General features: G+C 38.3%; 1 pseudogene; it reads right to left on the bottom strand.

The window, feature by feature from the left end:
• Positions 1-10102: 10102 nt before the first annotated feature.
• Positions 10103-11278, bottom strand: LOC144667248 (melanocyte-stimulating hormone receptor-like; annotated as a pseudogene).
• Between the last annotated feature and the right edge of the window lie 7059 nt (positions 11279-18337).

The following is an 18337-nucleotide window of genomic DNA, read 5'->3' as shown; positions in this document are numbered from 1 at the left end:
TATTTGCCTTAAGTAATGAAACGTAAAATTAGACACGGAAATTAATGACATTTATAGGAGGCGGGTTTATTTACTTCAGATTGTTGATCAAACTTCGAAGCAAAAACTTGCCAAACATATCGTGTTTGAAAAGGTCAGTTAAAGCAAGAGAGAAAATTGTTCATAATTCCATTCTCGTATTAAGTGTCATTGTCAGAGTAAACCAGGCAATGCCAAAAGATGGGGGTCAGCCGATTTCCCTCATATTTTCAGCATTTAAAACCTATCAGATAAGATTAAGATTGGTGGCATTTAAATGATTTTCTGCCTTTTCAATCTTGAGATTGACCACCCCCTTAGTTTTTGGCACAGAAAGTGACAAAAATCCTCATAAAAAAGGCCAAATTCTCAGTACAGGAAACAGATCTTCCTTTTGCATTTCGTGTACAAAACTTTTTCTCAAGGTAAATTAACTGGTTGTTGATGTTTTGCATGCTTAGAAACAACTTTTCAGTTCAACTGTAATTTTTACTATATTTTCTAAACTAGGTAGGTAGCTTGTGTCTTGCCACAGAGTGAATTTGGGGGATTTTCAAATTCAATTTTTTCAAAAGTGCGATAGTTTATTTTTGATTAAAAGCCATTTTATAACAGTCCATACCCTTCTTATTCGAAAACAAGAATTTATTGATTGGCACAATAAATTCTTTCTCCACGAATTTAGTTCAAAAATGGCTCTGATCGCTCTTATGGCTATTTTCCCGCCAAAATTAAATCACACTAAAATATCACATAACATCGATACAATTATATTTTGAAATGAAATAGTTGTATTTTAATTCATTGAAAGGAGTAGAAACTTCATTAAATGTGTTAATAATTGATTGCGAATTAACTATGTTAATTAACCCTCGGACGTACAAGGGGGGGGGGGGGGAGTGGATGCCACCACCCCATGAGGTTTTTTCTAAATTTTGAAAAAACGATTTACACTACAATGCTGAAACTTTCATTAGCTGTTCATTCATCCTTTGCGGAAATTTTGATATGTCAACGATTTGTCCGTGGTGTGTGACGTTGCCATGGCAACGTCATAAATACAAGCAGGTCTTGCCAAAAATCGTCATTTTTACCATTTTTCTTAATTTTTTCAAGTTTTTTAAAACAGAAGTGCAAGATGTGTTTATTTTTACATTCCGTAAGCATTCTGGCTTGATTTTGCATCAATTCCCGTTATTTTCTGACTTTCTAAGAAAATGTTGAAATCCAAGATCGCGGATCGAAGATGGCGGCTCTAATGACGTCACAGCCAATTAAAATTATGTCATCTTATAGAGTACGCTGAGGGCTTTCTTCCAAGTTCAAAATAATTTCTCTACGCCTTAATATAACGAAAACTCCGGGGAGGGGCTCCATCCACCCCCCCCCCCCCCCCCTCTTGTACGATGGTGGGGGTGTGAGTTGGCTTGTACGTCCGAGGGTTAAAGTAATAGATACCGCAGTCCGTGCATAAATTCATTGTGTATTTCCTGCGAAAACTAAGTCGTATTACGTAAGCATTGCTTCGATTTTCATAGTTTAGTTTGGTATGTCTTAAAAGCGAGATTATAAACGTAATATATAAGGCGGTCTTTGAAGTAATGATCCAAGGTACCATAGAAAGAAACCACGAGTCGAGACGTTATTTCTCACGTTCGACACGGAATTTTGTCAGTTTCAATTCATACTATCACGTTTCATTCGGAACAAACACTCTTATATAAAGTATGAATTGTTCGTTAGCTTCACAAGAATCACCTTGTAGTCTTCTCGAATATAGTACAACTGTTCTACCGTTAGATGCTTGAAAACAAGATGTTACAGTTCGCTTACTACTCGAGGTCTTGTTGTGAGTGGCAAGCGAGGATCTCGAAGTTCAGAAATCACTGAGGGAGCTTTCTTCATTCAGTTCAGGTCACTTTGACTTATCCGTAGATAGAGTGGCAGGTATGAGCATCTGTCCAGAACACTAAAAAAGAAGTAACAGGCGACTGCATTTTCAAGTTAGTCTCGAATTCTTTTCATCCTAAAAGAGACACAAAAACGCACACAAGACCCAAGTAAACATAGGTAGAAGTTCAGATCAACTGTGTATTTTTTTCAAGAACCTTTAGTGACAGGAAGCATATTTTTTCATTTCTATAACTCAAGTGTCATCGTGACGCACCCGACGTAAGTAGTAGTACCAATTTAACCAATAAAAACAGAAAACATCTCTGTTTTCATCTTTGTCGAGGACTGCATTTTCGTTTTGGTCATTGGAGAAAACTGAAATGTGACCCAGCTCGTGTGTGAATTTTCATAGAAGCACAAGGTTCATCAATTTATATGGGCATCGTTTACCGATATAAGAGATAAACAAAATGTTCGTTTCAGGTCACGAGAATCAATGTCTAGTATATGTCTGTGTCATATTTTATAACTGAATCGTCTGGTCAGATCAGAATTCGTACCCAAGCGATAGTCAAGCTAATCCATTATAGGATGCTTAAGATGCACACACTTTTGCTTATGATTCGCCACTATGAGAAAACTTATTTAACTAGCTCTGGTTTCCTTTCTTATTCAAAACTATTTGTGAATAAAATTAAGAAAAATAATTCTTAATTTTTGTAGCACAAACGCCTGGTCAAACTTGACAAAGGTCGTGATAGTGGCAACAACAACTTTGTTTCGTGTTGTGTACCTTTCAGCCACGATAAATTTCTGTGAGGGCGTGGTTCACCTACAACCTTGAGGCAGATTTCATTTGTACTGTAAAAGATTTGTACAACAGAAACCCTAAGAAAAAATCGTGCAAATGGAATATTAAGCCAACCTATTGCCCGGCTTTTTAACTATCAAAATAAATAATTGGGCGGGGCGAGAGTTAGCCGATGTACAAGAGAAATGCTTACACGAGTATACATCGCGCCAGTGACACTGTAGTGCATGTCTAACAATTATATTCGTTTTTCCTTTACGATCACTTGATTGCCTGTACAACAAAATATCCAACATTCAACCAACATAAATTATAGGAAAGAGTAAGCAAGTGATCTCGTTGTTCAAATGTTGAATATTTATAGATGTAACCCACTGGCATTTCAAAAAAATGATGTTTTGTATACATCAGTTTCCTTGATTCAAAGAAGCTGGGTGTGGCCATTACAAAACTGTGTATCACTGTTTTATATTTGAAAATTAGTAACCCGAGTTTTCTATGAGTTAGATTAATCAACGAGGCTCAGCCGAGTCGACTATCGCTATCCAAAACATACAGTGGACTATCGCTATCCAAAACCTAAAATTTAAAGCACTTTTAAGCCAACGCACAATCATGCCCTATCAGCGATTATAGTTCACCAAAAAATTTTCTCAGATTCTGATTGGATTAAATTGATCACGTGACGCGATGGTGTTCATCCGCGGAGGGCACTATCAGCGCATAGTGCCCGTCCGAGAAAAATGCCCGGATGGATAGTGCCCGCCCGTGAAATTTTTTGTAAACAAGTGTGCCTGCAGACAAAAAAAAGCAACCAAAATCACTGCATTTAGTGGATTTCTTGTCTCATTTTGTTTCGTTTGTTAAATTTCGGCTTTCAATTGAGTTTTTTGTTTTGAAAAGTAAAAAATAATTCACGATGCTCGTTTTTGAATGGGCGCGCCGAAGCCGGAGAAAATTTAGTGGTGAATAATAAAAACGATAGAGTGTTTCTGTCTCGGAACTATCGGTCTGATAGTTGCCCCTTGGAAATTTGATGTTCTTAAAACTAGCATATTAGCCCTTAAAGCTTCGCTTCTCGGGCTAATATTTTTTTCAAGAACATCAAACTTCCGCGGGACAACTATCAGTCGATAGTTCCTCGACAGAAACACTCTATTGTTTAAATAGTGCCCGTCCAAGGAAAATACCCGAAAGGATAGTACTCGTCTGTGAAAATTGTTGTAAAGCGGGCCTGCAAACAGAAAAACCCCACAAAAGTCACTGCATTTAGTGGGTTTCTTGTCTGGTTTTGTTTTGTGTGTTAAATTTCGGCTTTGAAGACTTTCATCTGAAAAAAGATGTCCTGATTACAGTCATAGCAGTCAAAATGCAATCATCATCGTCATCATCATCACCACCGCCACCCCCACCACCATCATCATCATCATCGTCATCAACAACAACAACAACAACAACATCATTATCATCATTATCTCCACAGGTGCCCCATGATCTATGATTGTTATTTTATTATAGGAAATGAAAGCTCAGATTTATGAACTTTATGGGCCATATTGCTGAACGTTGTGCTTCTGTGCAAATTTAGATGGGTGTTGGGACATATTACAGTCGTCTTCAGTGATAAAAACGAGAATACAGTCTTCGACAACATATATCCAAAACAGAGATTTGTGCGTTTATTGGTCAAATGAGAGTACATTAAATAATTAGCACACAATTTCATCAAGAGTGTTACGATAACAGTTGCTCTATAGCCAGATTGTATAAGCAATGGTATAAGGAAAAAATGCTTCCTATTACTAACGATTCTAGCATAAAAATTGCTCAGCTAAACTTCTACCTGTGTACGTCTACTTGGGTCTTGTATGCGTGTTTGTGTCTGTTTTGGTATGAAAAGAACTAAAGACTAACTTGAAAAGAGAGGAGCTCAAATTACAACCAGCGTGACAGTGTTACAAAGGTCATGCAAACACGGCGTGGGTCATTAATCTGTTTGCATTGATCTTTGTGCAGTGATAGCAACAGGTATTTTTTCAAGGTCACCAGTCGCATGCAGTCGCCTGTTACTTCTCTTTTAGTATTCTGGACAGATGCTCATACCTGCCACTCTATCTACGGATAAGTCAAAGTGACCTGAACTGAATGAAGAAAGCTCCCTCAGTGATTTCTGAACTTCAAAATCGCCATCCTCGCTTGCCACTCACAACAAGACTCGAGTAGTAAGCGAACTGTAACATCTTGTTTTCAAGCATCTAACGGTAGAACAGTTGTACTATATTCGAGAAGACTACAAGGTGATTCTTGTGAAGCTAACGAACAATTCGTACTTTATATAAGAGTGTTTGTCCCGAATGAAACGTGATAGTATGAATTGAAACTGACAAAATTCCGTGTCGAACGTGAGAAATAACGTCTCGACTCGTGGTTTCTTTCTTTGGTACCTTGGATCATTACTACAAAGACCGCCTTATATATTACGTTTATAATCTCGCTTTTAAGACATACCAAACTAAACTACGAAAATCGAAGCAATGCTTACGTAATACGACTTAGTTTTCGCAGAAAATACACAATGAATTTATGCACGGACTGCGGTATCTATTACTTCAACCCTCGGACGTACAAGCCAACTCACACCCCCACCATCGTACAAGAGGGGGGGGGGTGGATGGAGCCCCTCCCCGGAGTTTTCGTTATATTAAGGCGTAGAGAAATTATTTTGAACTTGGAAGAAAGCCCTCAGCGTACTCTATAAGATGACATAATTTTAATTGGCTGTGACGTCATCATAGCCGCCATCTTCGATCCGCGATCTTGGATTTCAACATTTTCTTAGAAAGTCAGAAAATAACGGGAGTTGATGCAAAATCAAGCCAGAATGCTTACGGAATGTAAAAATAAACACATCTTGCACTTCTGTTTTAAAAAACTTGAAAAAATTAAGAAAAATGGTAAAAATGACGATTTTTGGCAAGACCTGCTTGCATTTATGACGTTGTCACGGCAACGTCACACACCACGGACACATCGTTGACATATCATAATTTCCGCAAAGGATGAATGAACAGCTAATGAAAGTTTCAGCATTGTAGAGTAAATCGTTTTTTCAAAATTTAAAAAAAACCTCATGGGGTGGTGGCATACACCCCCCCCCCCCCCCCTTGTACGTCCGAGGGTTAATTAACATAGTTAATTCGAAATCAATTATTAACACATTTAATGAAGTTTCTACTTCTTTCAATGAATTAAAATACAACTATTTCATTTCAAAATATAATTGTATCGATGTTATGTGATATTTTAGTGTGATTTAATTTTGGCGGGAAAATAGCCATAAGAGCGAACAGAGCCATTTTTGAACTAAATTCGTGGAGAAAAAATTTATCGTGCCAATCAATAAATTCTTGTTTTCGAATAAGAAGGGTATGGACTGTTATAAAATGGCTTTTAATCAAAAATAAACTATCGCACTTTTGAAAAAATTGAATTTGAAAATCCCCCAAATTCACTCTGTGGCAAGACACAAGCGACCTATCTAGTTAAGAAAATATGGTAAAAATTACAGTTGAACTGAAAAGTTGTTTCTAAGCATGCAAAACATCAACAACCAGTTAATTTACCTTGAGAAAAAGTTTTGTGCACGAAATGCAAAAGGAAGATCTGTTTCCTGTACTGAGAAATTGGCCTTTTTTATGAGGATTTTTGGCACTTTCTGTGCCAAAAACTAGGGGGGTGGTCAATCTCAAGATTGAAAAGGCAGAAAATCATTTAAATGCCACCAATCACAATCTTATCTGATAGGTTTTAAATGCTGAAAATATGAGGGAAATCGGCTGACCCCCATCTTTTGGCATTGCCTGGTTTACTCTGACAATGACACTTAAAACAGAAGCAACATTTTAATGCATACACAGAAGACTAATAAGCTAGTTCTCATAACGAGTTACCTCCTCGACGAGATAGCTTCTGTTTAAATTTCTCCCTTCCCTTTTAAAGGGTGAAATCATACGTGCACGTCCAGTTGTGTAGGGGACAATAATCCTTAAGCAAATGACGATATTAATGACAGCAAATCATTCAATGTTTGCCAAAGAAGAAGAAGTTTGATAGCTTTGACGTGGGCATTAATATCCACAGCACGTGCATCAAAAAGAAAACGGCACGAAACAACTTTGTAAGTTTAACAATGGTTTAACTGCCCATACATACTATGAAATTCCCCTCATTTTGTTCCCGAAGAAAGAACTTACAAGCAACTTAATATATTAACTTAAGATTGGGAGAAAGTATGAAACTGGCAGTTTATGACTGTAAACAGTTCTTCTGCGCTGGGACCTGCAGTGTTTGTTTTAGTGCTCATGTAGATTCCAAGTCTCAAACTTGCCGGTTTTCATGGATCTGGAGTGAAAATATTTTTTAATCTACGTGGTGGTTTTTCAACACAAGGACCCAAAATCGTTTTTTTTTTCAGTGGCTTATCTAGCACTTTCTTATTTGACCCTTAAGGACCTGTAGTAAAACTAAGGATGAATCCATGTGATGGAATGTTTCCATAAAGACTCAAACTGTTGATTTCAAGTCTTAAACTGGCCGATTTTGCTGGATCTGGAGTGAAAATAAGCTTTAATCTACGTGGCGGTATTTCAACACAAGAGCCCAAAATAGTCATTTTCAGTGGCTAATCTAGCACTTTCTTATTTGATTCTGGTGGACCTGGAGTGAAAATTAGGATGAATCCACGTGATGGCAGATTTCCAAAGAGACACAAACTGTAGATATTAAGTCTCAAACTGGCCGATTTTGCTGGATCTGGAGTGAAAATAAGCTTTAACTGCGTGGTGGTAATTAAACAGAAGGGCCGAAATCGTCCTTTCCAGTGGCTCATGTTGCACTTTTGTTTTCGATTCTTTTGGACCGGAAGTAAAAATTGAGATGAATCTACGTGATGGCTCATTTTCAAAAAGACCCAAACTGTAGATATCAAGTCTCAAACTGGTCGATTTTGCTGGATCTGGAGTAAAAATAAGCTTTAATCTACGTGGTGGTATTTCAACAAAAGGACCCAAAATCGTCATTTACGGTGGCTCTTGTAGCACTTACTTTTTTGATTCGTTTGGACTTGGAGCGATTATTAGGATGAATCCACGTGATGGCGGATTTCAAAGAAGACGTAAACTGTAGATTTGAAGTCTCAAACTAGCCTGTTTTGCTGGATCTGGAGTAAAAAAAAGGTATAGTCTACGCGGTGGTATTTTAACAGAAGGGCTCAATATCGTCATTGTCAGTGGCTCATACAGTGGTCCCGTATTCGATTCTTTCGGACATGGAGTAAGAATTAGGATGAATCCACGTGATGGCGGATTCCCAAATAGACTCAAACTGTAGATTTCAAGTCTCAAACTGGCCGGTTCTGCTGGATCTGGAGTGAAAATAAGCTTAAATATACGTGGCGGTAGTTCAACACAAGCGCCCAAAATGGTTATTTTCAGCGGCTTATTTAGCACTTTCCAATTCGATGCTTTTGGATCTGGAGTGAAAATAAGGATGAATCCACGTGATGGCGGATTCCCAAATAGACTCAAATTGTAGATTTCAAGTCTCAAACTGGCCGGTTCTGCTGGATCTGGAGTGAAAATAAACTCTAATCTACGTGTTGCTACTTCTACAAAAGGGCCCAATATCGTCATTTTTAGTGGCTTATCTAGCACTTTCTTCTCAAGTTCATTCTGGTGGACCTGGAGTGAAAATTAGGATGAATCCACGTGATGGCGGATTTCCAAAAAGACCCAAACTGTAGATTTCAAGTCTCAACTTGGCCGGTTTTGCTGCATCTGGAATAAATATGAGCTATAATCTACGTGGTGGCACTTCAACACAAGGGCCCAAAATCGTCAGTTACAATACAGGTGTAGGTGCCATAGCTGCTTATTTATTTGCTGAAACAGGTGGTGTGGAAATTTGAAGTTATGGTAATAGGTCGTTATCAGACTTGGCCTCAGATGTTTCCTTAGCCATTGATAGATCTTGTCATGGACGTCTACTAAACAGGTTCTATGCTGTTGGACAGGGTAAGGTCTGTTCACTGCAACTGCTGGCTCATAGGTACCATTTAAAATACTTTGTACAAAAACTTGCGTCATATTGCTCAGGATCCTTTTGTCACTGCTAGCGTTCATGTTGTTAAGTTCTGTTAGTTTTGACTGGCGCAGCTTATTTGCTTCTTGATTGGTGTCGTTCTGGGGATGTCTGGATCTGAAGACACTTGTTGTGCTTGATAGCATGGTTTTGGGTTTGCGACCGAACAGTAATACCTACGATGAAGGCATCTTATTGTCCATTTGGGTGGTGTGGTACACCCAAAAAGCTGTGTAGGGACATTCTTCACTTTCGATCGCCTTTTTTAGCAGTCTTGCAAGTTTCAGTCGTTCTTTCGGACGCTTGGTTGTGATATGGAAGTTCTTGAAATGTACGCTCGTGTGGTGCGTGCCAAAGACAGAAAAAATCATTGTTGGTGGTGCGATTCAGCTAGGACGCTTGTAAAGTGGTTGCATATGGCTTGGCTGTAATGTCGCTTAGGAATCTGATCACTAGACAACAACGGAGAAATTCTTTTTTAGTGGTGAAGTGGTATGACTTCATCGATGGTTCTTTGTAGTAGGATTTCCGACGTATGTTCTTGTTGAGGTCTTTAGGGTTGAGGCAAGGTCTAACCTTCTTCCTTTTTAAACTATGTAAAAAATTTTCAGGAGAAGCAACGTCATTTGAAGTAAGCGTCCGATCTCCAGAAAGGCGTTGTTTGGTTTTGAGTGGCTCACACATCTTCTTCGTAGAAAAGAGTGGAGAAATGTTTGCATAGTGGTGAAAATTTTGGCCAGCATCCTTGTTTCGGGCATCTGCGTCGTACTAGCTCTGAAGTCAGTCGAATCTTGTTCCATAAAAACAGAAATAGCAGTACAAACATTGCTAGGGATATGTTCAATCCAAATGGCCCATGTGGTTATAGCTCAAGTCTTGATTTTATTTGCTTTTTTGTTTAAATTACACCATAAGTTAAACACGGCACTTCTATTTTGTTTTTTGGCCTTGCAAAAAGAACTGATTAACTTTACTAATAGTGTTAAAAAAAGTAAGAAAACCCTTTACCTTGCAAGAACAAAACTGATCCAAGAACAATAAAACTTCGCTCTGTCAGTAAATAAGTTTTATGTCGATAAAAGGAGAGACATACACATTACGTACCTGTTATTTACTAGACATAATACTTTTAAACAGGCAGCTGCTTTGAAATCAACTAAAAGAACAAAATATATTATGTAAAGTTCCGCCTTTGCTTTGACGTTTCTACGTTAATGTCGCAGTATAAATATAATGTTACACCCCCGCCCTTAGAATATCTCTGACTAATGCATGTTTCAGGAAATAAAATCGTTAACGTCGCGAGGCAATAAGTCAGTGCGATATTGCCTTTAAAGGACAAAGCTGCGTATTTAAAAAATTTTATCTTTTGAAAGCGTTTTCGAGATACTTCGTTTCCCGTGAAAAAATAGCGTAGGCAAAAACGCATCAATGAGCACGAACTTGTATTCGTATGGACGGGGCCTAAGCTATAAAATGATTCTTGTTAAATTAATTAATCCGACAGACACAACGCCTGTCTTATTGTCATCTTTACTGCCTGCCTCACTTCTTGGATCCTCCAGCAAAAAAGAAGCGGGTTTAAAGACGAATTTAGGAAAACAAGAGTTCCTGTTATTCCCCAAAGTGCTGGAAGAAGTGGAAATGGACCAGTGCTAGTGATCATGAATATAGCAGTAACTATAATATGTGGTAGGTAGCAAACGACTAATGTCATCAAGATCCATATTCCAGTACATAACGTGTTTCTGTATCGCCTTATGTTCATTGGTACACGTTCACTTGTCTGCCCTTGGTGAACATGGTCTTGTACTCCAGTTTTGTGCCGGTTAAGTGCCAGGAAGATATTCGAATAGCAAAAAGCCGAGATCAAAAGGCAGAGTGATTGTAAAGTGTACCCATAAATGTTCGCGATAACGTTGTCCCACAAAACCATTAAAGCATAAGCAATGCCGGGTATCCAAACACAGACAACCAGTGCCCGGACTCGCCTCAAAGTTACAACGTGTCTGTATCTCAACTTCAACGACAGAGCGAGAAGTCTGTCCTCATTAATTGTAGTCAACGTTAGCAACGACAAAGAAGTCAACAATGTAAAACTGGTTGCACCGACGGCTAAAAGTAAACACAATGTTCTATTGATTGGAATGGCTCTATTCTCCAATTTATAAAATGAACAACAGCGGGTGGTCCCACGATAAGACCAACAAGAAGGTCAGTTATTGCGAGGCAGCTGTACAGAAGTTTTGATGGCGGATAAAGCGAAGAATCCTTGCGCAACGCAACTAGGATCAATGCATTCCCTAGAACTGTGGCAATGGAGAGGAGAAAGAATATGGCAGAAAAGAGTGGCGTATACTTTCCAAATGCTTTAAAATAGCCTGTACAAACCAGATCTCTTATTGCGTCAGTGTCCATAGTCGTGGAAGAGCTATTTTCTCGTCAATTATTGCTGAAAATGGTTGATCACCGGCTGTTTGGTGGAAAGGTTGTTAGCTTTAGAAGTACCTCAGTAAATAAAGTGAGCGTGTAAATTAAATGTTGCATTTAGGAAAACAAGCAATGATGTTTTTAATGGCTTCACAGTGGCTTTTAGCACGCAAATTGTTAATTTATTCACTCAAAGAAGTTTTCGGTGCCTCTAAGCCAAAAAATAGATCTCTTGAGGATAGCGTTAGACACTATAAATTTTTAAATTTATAGTGTCTAGTGTCGTTTATTTCCGACCATCGATTTTGGTTCGAGAATTCGAATTGTGTCATTTGCTGGGATTTGAAAACCTTTACCTAGTTAATTAATAAAATGGGTTTCATTTGATTAAAAATTCAACTCTGTGTTTTTTAGGATCTATCAAAGTTTGGTCCGATCCAGAGCAATTACCCGCCTTCCGAAACGGTTAAAATAGCACATAATGCAATTGCTCTCAAAAAATAAATATTCGCTTAAAAGATCCAGTTCTTTTTGTAAACTATATACTCATCATTGTAGTTTATTTAGCAATGATTCAATTATGATTCATTCTTGTTTCTTCATAGGCCAAAACAAGATTTCCGACCCGCCTAATCCAGCTTTGAACGAAACAAGGAAATAGCCCAACTTTGAAGGCAAATTTTGAAAATGTGGCACCTGCTTGAGACTACTTAATTGCATGAACAGAATCTATAAATGAACCTTTCTTGAAAACAAGAATAAAATTTGTCAGCACTTCAAGTCTACAAAGCTGACAACCGCTTAAAATCCAGGAAATTTTCAAAATTTTTAGGTAACGAACATCTTCGTCGTGACAAATTCTTCTGATAAATTCGCATACTATAACCCTTTAAGCTCTCTTACCTGGCTTTAGAATGTCTGTTTCAGCCTTTACAGTCATCTTTGAATTGTAGGTATCCTCAGAATTAATAGCTTTTTCCTCCAGCTGTAGGTTTGTACACGTTCCCGGCGAACCAGATACATCTTAGTAGCGTCACTGACTGTCACATCGATCGCAACATATGTATAAAAGAAGCGTGGAAGTTCTTTGCATCGCTGACCGTAGTTTTGCTCATAGCCGCTTTTGATCGGGCATATTCCTCTTAAAACGTTTGCAGGGACATGTTAAAAATTAGTGTTACCACGCATGTAAGTAGTAAACGGTGGGCCAAGATCGATAAATGCTGCGGCCATCTTGTGTTTACAACTGGTGTATTCGTTCCCAGTCCCCTACGAGCTTTACATTTCAATGAGCCTGACACTTTTGAAGGGGACAGTAAGTGAAATATCTAAGATCCGTTAGCAGGATTCATAATAAAACAGTTTATAGCAGCCAGTCGGCCAGCCAGATCATAATATAAGGAAGGGAAGAAAACTAAGGGAAGAGATGGAAAGAGTCTGAAAAGAAAACTGATTTTTTTTTTAAAACAAAAACAAGAGTTATATTTCTATAATAAAAATTTGGTTTGTATCTGATCTTAAAATCGGTTTAAAAAAGTTGGCAAAAACTTATAGAGCTGAATTTTCTGTAACTCTCTAGCACCTTCATCAGAGTTAAATTGGTTCAGTTTTTCCATAATAAGTTTTTATACGCCGCCGGTCTCTAGGGGTGTTCCGTTGTTCCCAATGTTAATTTAACTTGTGGGAAATGCACATGCTCATTCACACAGATAATGTCCTGGATAGAATGTAGCGCTTCTAGGAAAAGGCGTTGTTGCCTATTGTTGACATTTCTTTCTAAAATTTCAACATAATGTGGATGAATGTCATGGTCTGTTGTTTCCGCGTGAAATCTTATTGCGCTTTCGTTATTAGATCTTGTGCCAGGCTTGTGCTCCGCGCCGCGCGAATTCCATGATCTTTTGCTCTCTCCCACATAGGCAAAATCACATGTTTTGCATTCGACTTTGTACACAATTCCCTTGATCTGATTTGTTGCGGGGCGGTCTTTTGGTTTCTTAAAGATACTGCCCAGTGTTTTAACAGGCTTGAAAGTGGTTCTTATGTTTTCTCTGCTAAGCACACGTCGAACTCTCTCGGAAACACCCTTTATGTAAGGGATTAAAACGTAACCCCTTGGACTCTTTTGACTTTCTTGGTTTTTGGCTGTATGGTTTCTTGAGCCGAAACAAGACAACGATCGATGAAACTTTGGGCGTATCCGTTGACTATAAGGTCACCGATTACTTGTTTTTTTTTTTTTGCTCTGTTTCCGCTCAGAGGTCGAGGGAAGATATCTGGCACGATCTATTAGTGTCTTTACTACAGCTCGTTTGCTTTGCGCGGGACTATGTGACTCGAAGGCGAGATATTTGTTTGTGTGCGTGGGTTTCCTGTACACGCCCACTTCCACTTGACCACTCGCAGATACCGTGTTATAGTATCAAGGAAAGCTATGGTTTGGCCTTCCGCGCCTGTAATTGGCATTTCTATCGTGAATTGGATATGAGGGTTAATGATATTCAGATGGCTGCGTCGCCACCAGTGCGGTTTTACTGGTGCAGAGGCTAAGGCCTTTTTCCTCAATTTCTTCCATGACTAATTCGGCGATCACTGCGCTGACAGGCGATCCCATTGCACAGCCAAATACTTGGTGGTACTGAGTTCCTTCAGATGAGAAATAGCTGTTGTTAAGTACGAAGGACTTAGCCGCTGCACCAGTAAAACCGCGGTGGTGGCGCCGCTACGTTGACGATTTGAATGCATGCCTAAGGAGGTTCAAGAAATTATACAGCCAAAAAACCAAGAAAGTCGAGAGAGTCCAAGGGGTTACGCTTCAATCCCTTACATAAAGGGTGTTTCCGAAAGAGTTCGACGTAGGCTTGTACCGAAAGTGCTCGTAAAAAAAGCACTAAATGCTAAAAAAAGTGCTTGTTTTTTGCCAAAAAAGTGCTAAAATAATGCTTATTTTTTTTTAAAAAAAGTGCTAGTGGGTAACATAAAAATGCTCACTTTTTCCGATTTTTTTTAAACATAGAATATTACATTTTTCAGATTTTCAGTTACATTTGTCAACAATAAAATGTAACGATCAATGTTTGATGTCAGAGTACGCTCTCGAACTATCTCTGCCTTGGCTGGCTGACTTCCATTGTTCCTCGATGACAACATGGATTACGTCATCTTGGAAAGAGTGTGATGGACTGGGTTTCTAGAAGGCAACCACTGACGTATCAAACCTATTCGCCAGGCCTCCACGGCTTCTTTGACTAAAATGAGGGCTAATGCATCTTTGGAAGCCATAAATAAAGTCAGATTGTGCTTTTTAACACAAAATTAGAGAAATAGTCAGTCGAAAATCCAAAATAATGCTAGCAGTGCTTTTTGGGATAAAATGTAAAAAAAAAATGCTAGCGAAGCCAAAAAATGGCAAAAAAAATTCTAGCACTTTCGGTAAGAGCCTAGTTCGACGTGTGCTTAGCAGAGAAAACATAAGAACCACTATCAAGCCTGTTAAAACACTGGGCAGTATCTTTAAGAAACCAAAAGACCGCCCCGCCACAAATCAGATCAAGGGAATTGTGTTCAAAGTCAAATGCAAAACATGTGATTTTGCCTATGTGGAAGAGAGCAAAAGATCATGGAATTCGCGCAGCGCGGAGCACAAGCCTGACACAAGATCTAATAACGAAAGCGCAATAAGATTTCACGCAGAAACAACAGACCATGACATTCATTCAAATTATGTTGAAATTTTAGAAAGAAATGTCAACAATAGGCAACAACGCCTTTTCCTAGAAGCGCTACATTCTATCCAGGACATTAACTGTGTGAATGAGCATGTGCATTTCCCACAAGTTAGGATGCGTTTCTTTGGGAAAATCCAAAATTGGATCATTGATCTCAGATCACACGGATACTTTGCTCTCAAAGAAACGAAGAATCCGAAAATCGATTTTTTGCCATGACAACCCCGTAAACACATTTCGCACACAACATAATATATCAGCACAAATTTATTTTCGTCGAATGTATCCTAGATAAAATAATTTCAGCATACAAAATCTTTTACAAAAATCACACGTCGAAATAGTTCTTCTTTAGCCTCAAGCACAGTGTGGCGAGAAAGCATCAGAGAGGGAAGAATGTTTGCGAAATGATCAATGCAAACTTCACTCGTGACAATTTCAAAAGGATACAACTTCCGTAGGCACACGGTGGCTGTTCTAGAAAACCTGTACCAGTTTAAAATGACACTTCATACCTATCAAGCAACCGTTTCCTTTTATCGTGAAATATTTTTGTATTTTGATCGAAAAAACCGTCTGAAAACTTACCGTATGACAATGTTTACAAAGAGCGCAGGGGCGGATCCAGGATTTTGCAAAGGGGGGTGGCTGTTTACCAATATTTTTGTTTACTATATTGTTCAAGCTCCAGTTTTTTATGGGGGGAAGGGGGTTGCTTTTAGGCAGTTTTTTTGAAAGTGGGAGTGCAAATTATTTTGGATATGAGGCCCATATTTCATGAAGCCGTAGGCTCCATCCCCCTAGGGGGGTCTGGGGGTATGCCCCCCTCAGAAATTTTTGAAAAGTTGAAGCCTCTTTGACGGGATTCTGAGCTGCTTTATACAGCTGTCAATTAAGTTATTAAACCACTGTTTTTCCTTGATAATTTGGCAAAATATTCTTTCCTCAACTTGCTTTTAGTTGGAGAAAAAGTCTATTTCGTATGAAATGAACAGTGATAGAAATTTAAAGATGACAGGCCACGAACTTACAGGAAAGAACAGATATGCGTTGTTTGCTCACCCACGTGCGTGGAAATTTTTAGCCATTGGCAAAGTGGCCTGGGGACAACTTTGGCGACTTTGCTTGCTTGTGAAATCGCTTCGATGCGAAAAAATTGGAAAAAATCTCGCTAAAAAAGATGTAAATGGAGAAGAAAATCATTCCAGCAAGGCTAAAACAACTCTTGAAAGCTAAAAGGAATCGAATTTTTATAAATTAAACACACGTGTTTCGTTACATTAAGCCAGAAGTTTGTAAAACGGGCTGTTGAAAATCTCCTATTTTGGAAAAATTGCCGTCCTTAACTTTGAACGGCCTCCTGACTATGAAAGGTGGATGGACATTGTCCTTATTTTCTATTTTAATATGTTTATTTTCATTTTTCTGGTGGATTAAGGGGGGTGGCTAGCCACCCAATCCACCCCCTCTGGATCCGCCCCTGGAGCGAACCTGTATTTTCAAAGCAAAGACCGCTGGACCAAGGTACTTTTTTCGAATCCTTTCCCAAAGAAACGCACGGATCATGAATCCTAAAAATCCGGATTCAGATATGATCTGATGTATCCACTCCGAGTGTGGATTCTTCAGATCATTGTTCCAAGATTAATCCATTTTCGGATACAGGTAAAGAAACGCAAAATCCGTTTTTGGATCAAGAATCCGCATTTGGATTTTTCCCAAAGAAACGCACCCTTAATTTAACATTGCCGGGGACATCCCTAGAGACCGGCGGCGTATAAAAACTTATTATGCAAAAACTGAACCAATTTTAACTCTGATGAAGGTAACAGAGAGTACCGAAAATTCAGCTCCATACGTTTTTACTAACTTTTTTAAACCGATTTTAAGATCAGATACAAACCAAATTTTTATTATAGAAATATAACTCTTGTTTTTGTTTAAAAAAAAATCAGTTTTCTTTTCAGACTCTTTCCATCTCTTCCCTTAGTTTTCTTGCCTTCCTTTTATTATGATCTGGCTGGCCGGCTGGCTGCTATAAACTGTTTTATTATGAATCCTGCTAACGGATCTTAGATATTTCACTTACTGTCCCCTTCAAAAGTGTAATACACCAGTTGTTAACACAAGATGGCCGCAGCATTTATCGATCTCGGCTCACCGTTTACTACTTACATGCGTGGTAACACTAATCTTTAACAGGTCCCTGCAAACGTTTTAAGAGGAATATGCCCGATCAAAAGCGGCTATGAGCAAAACAACGGTCAGGAATGCAAAGAACTTCCACGCTTCTTTTATACATATGTTGCGATCGATGTGACAGTCAGTGACGCTACTAAGATGTATCTGGTTCGCCGGGAACGTGTACAAACCTACAGCTGGAGGAAAAAGCTATTAATTCTGAGGATACCTAGAATTCAGAGATGACTGTAAAGGCTGAAACAGACATTTTTTTTATTTTTTTATTTATTTATTTATTTACAACACAAACATACTAATACTTACATATATATATATATGTATATAATATTACAAAAAAATTAAGACGCGGAACTCACATTAACTATGCTTACAATATTTACGAGACTAATGTTTTAACAAACTAAAGCTACGATTACACTTTAATGCTACACACTACTACATATACAATAAGGCTACGTTATTTGTACAATGCTACATGATACAAGGAAGGCCAGAAGTAAGCGAATAACAGAACAAAAAAATAAATAAAAAAAAATAAAAGCGAAAAAATAAACGAGACAAACAAACAAACAATAAGATGCTCAAATACTTATTTGTGATTTGGATTTATGCTTTTCAATTTCAAGGTGACTTTTAAGTATAGCAAAAAAAGCTTCCCAGATATGCTCTTCTTCTCTTCGTGGCGCATTATAGATATAAAATTTAGCAATGATTAAACAGAGGTTTAAACCAAGGCGACGAGGAAGATCTTGAGTGAACCCGTAGATTATATCCTGTTCTGATAAGGTGATAAAGTCTGAGTGCTTTCTATTCCACCAGAGAGCAAACTGAGACCAAAAGGTTTGTACAAAAGAGCATGTTACAAAAAGATGTTTCAAGGTTTGTTTCTCGTTACAAAGATGGCATTGCTCCTGTTGAACAAGTGAATCTCTAAAAAGAGTGGCATTAGTGGGCAAAATGTGATGGATAATCTTAAACTGTAAAATTGTGAGTCTAATGTCTTTAGTAACTTTAAAGGGAATACTGTAAGTAAATCGTATTGTTTCTTCATCGAAATTAGCCTGTTTCATCCTCTTTTTAGCCGTAGGTTATTTCAAATTTCATTTTAACGAACATC

Source organism: Oculina patagonica, chromosome 10, assembly GCF_052425735.1.
Source record: "Oculina patagonica isolate OP01 chromosome 10, crgOcupat, whole genome shotgun sequence".
Classification (NCBI taxonomy): Eukaryota; Metazoa; Cnidaria; class Anthozoa; order Scleractinia; family Oculinidae; genus Oculina; species Oculina patagonica.
This window is presented reverse-complemented; position numbering and strand designations above follow the sequence as displayed.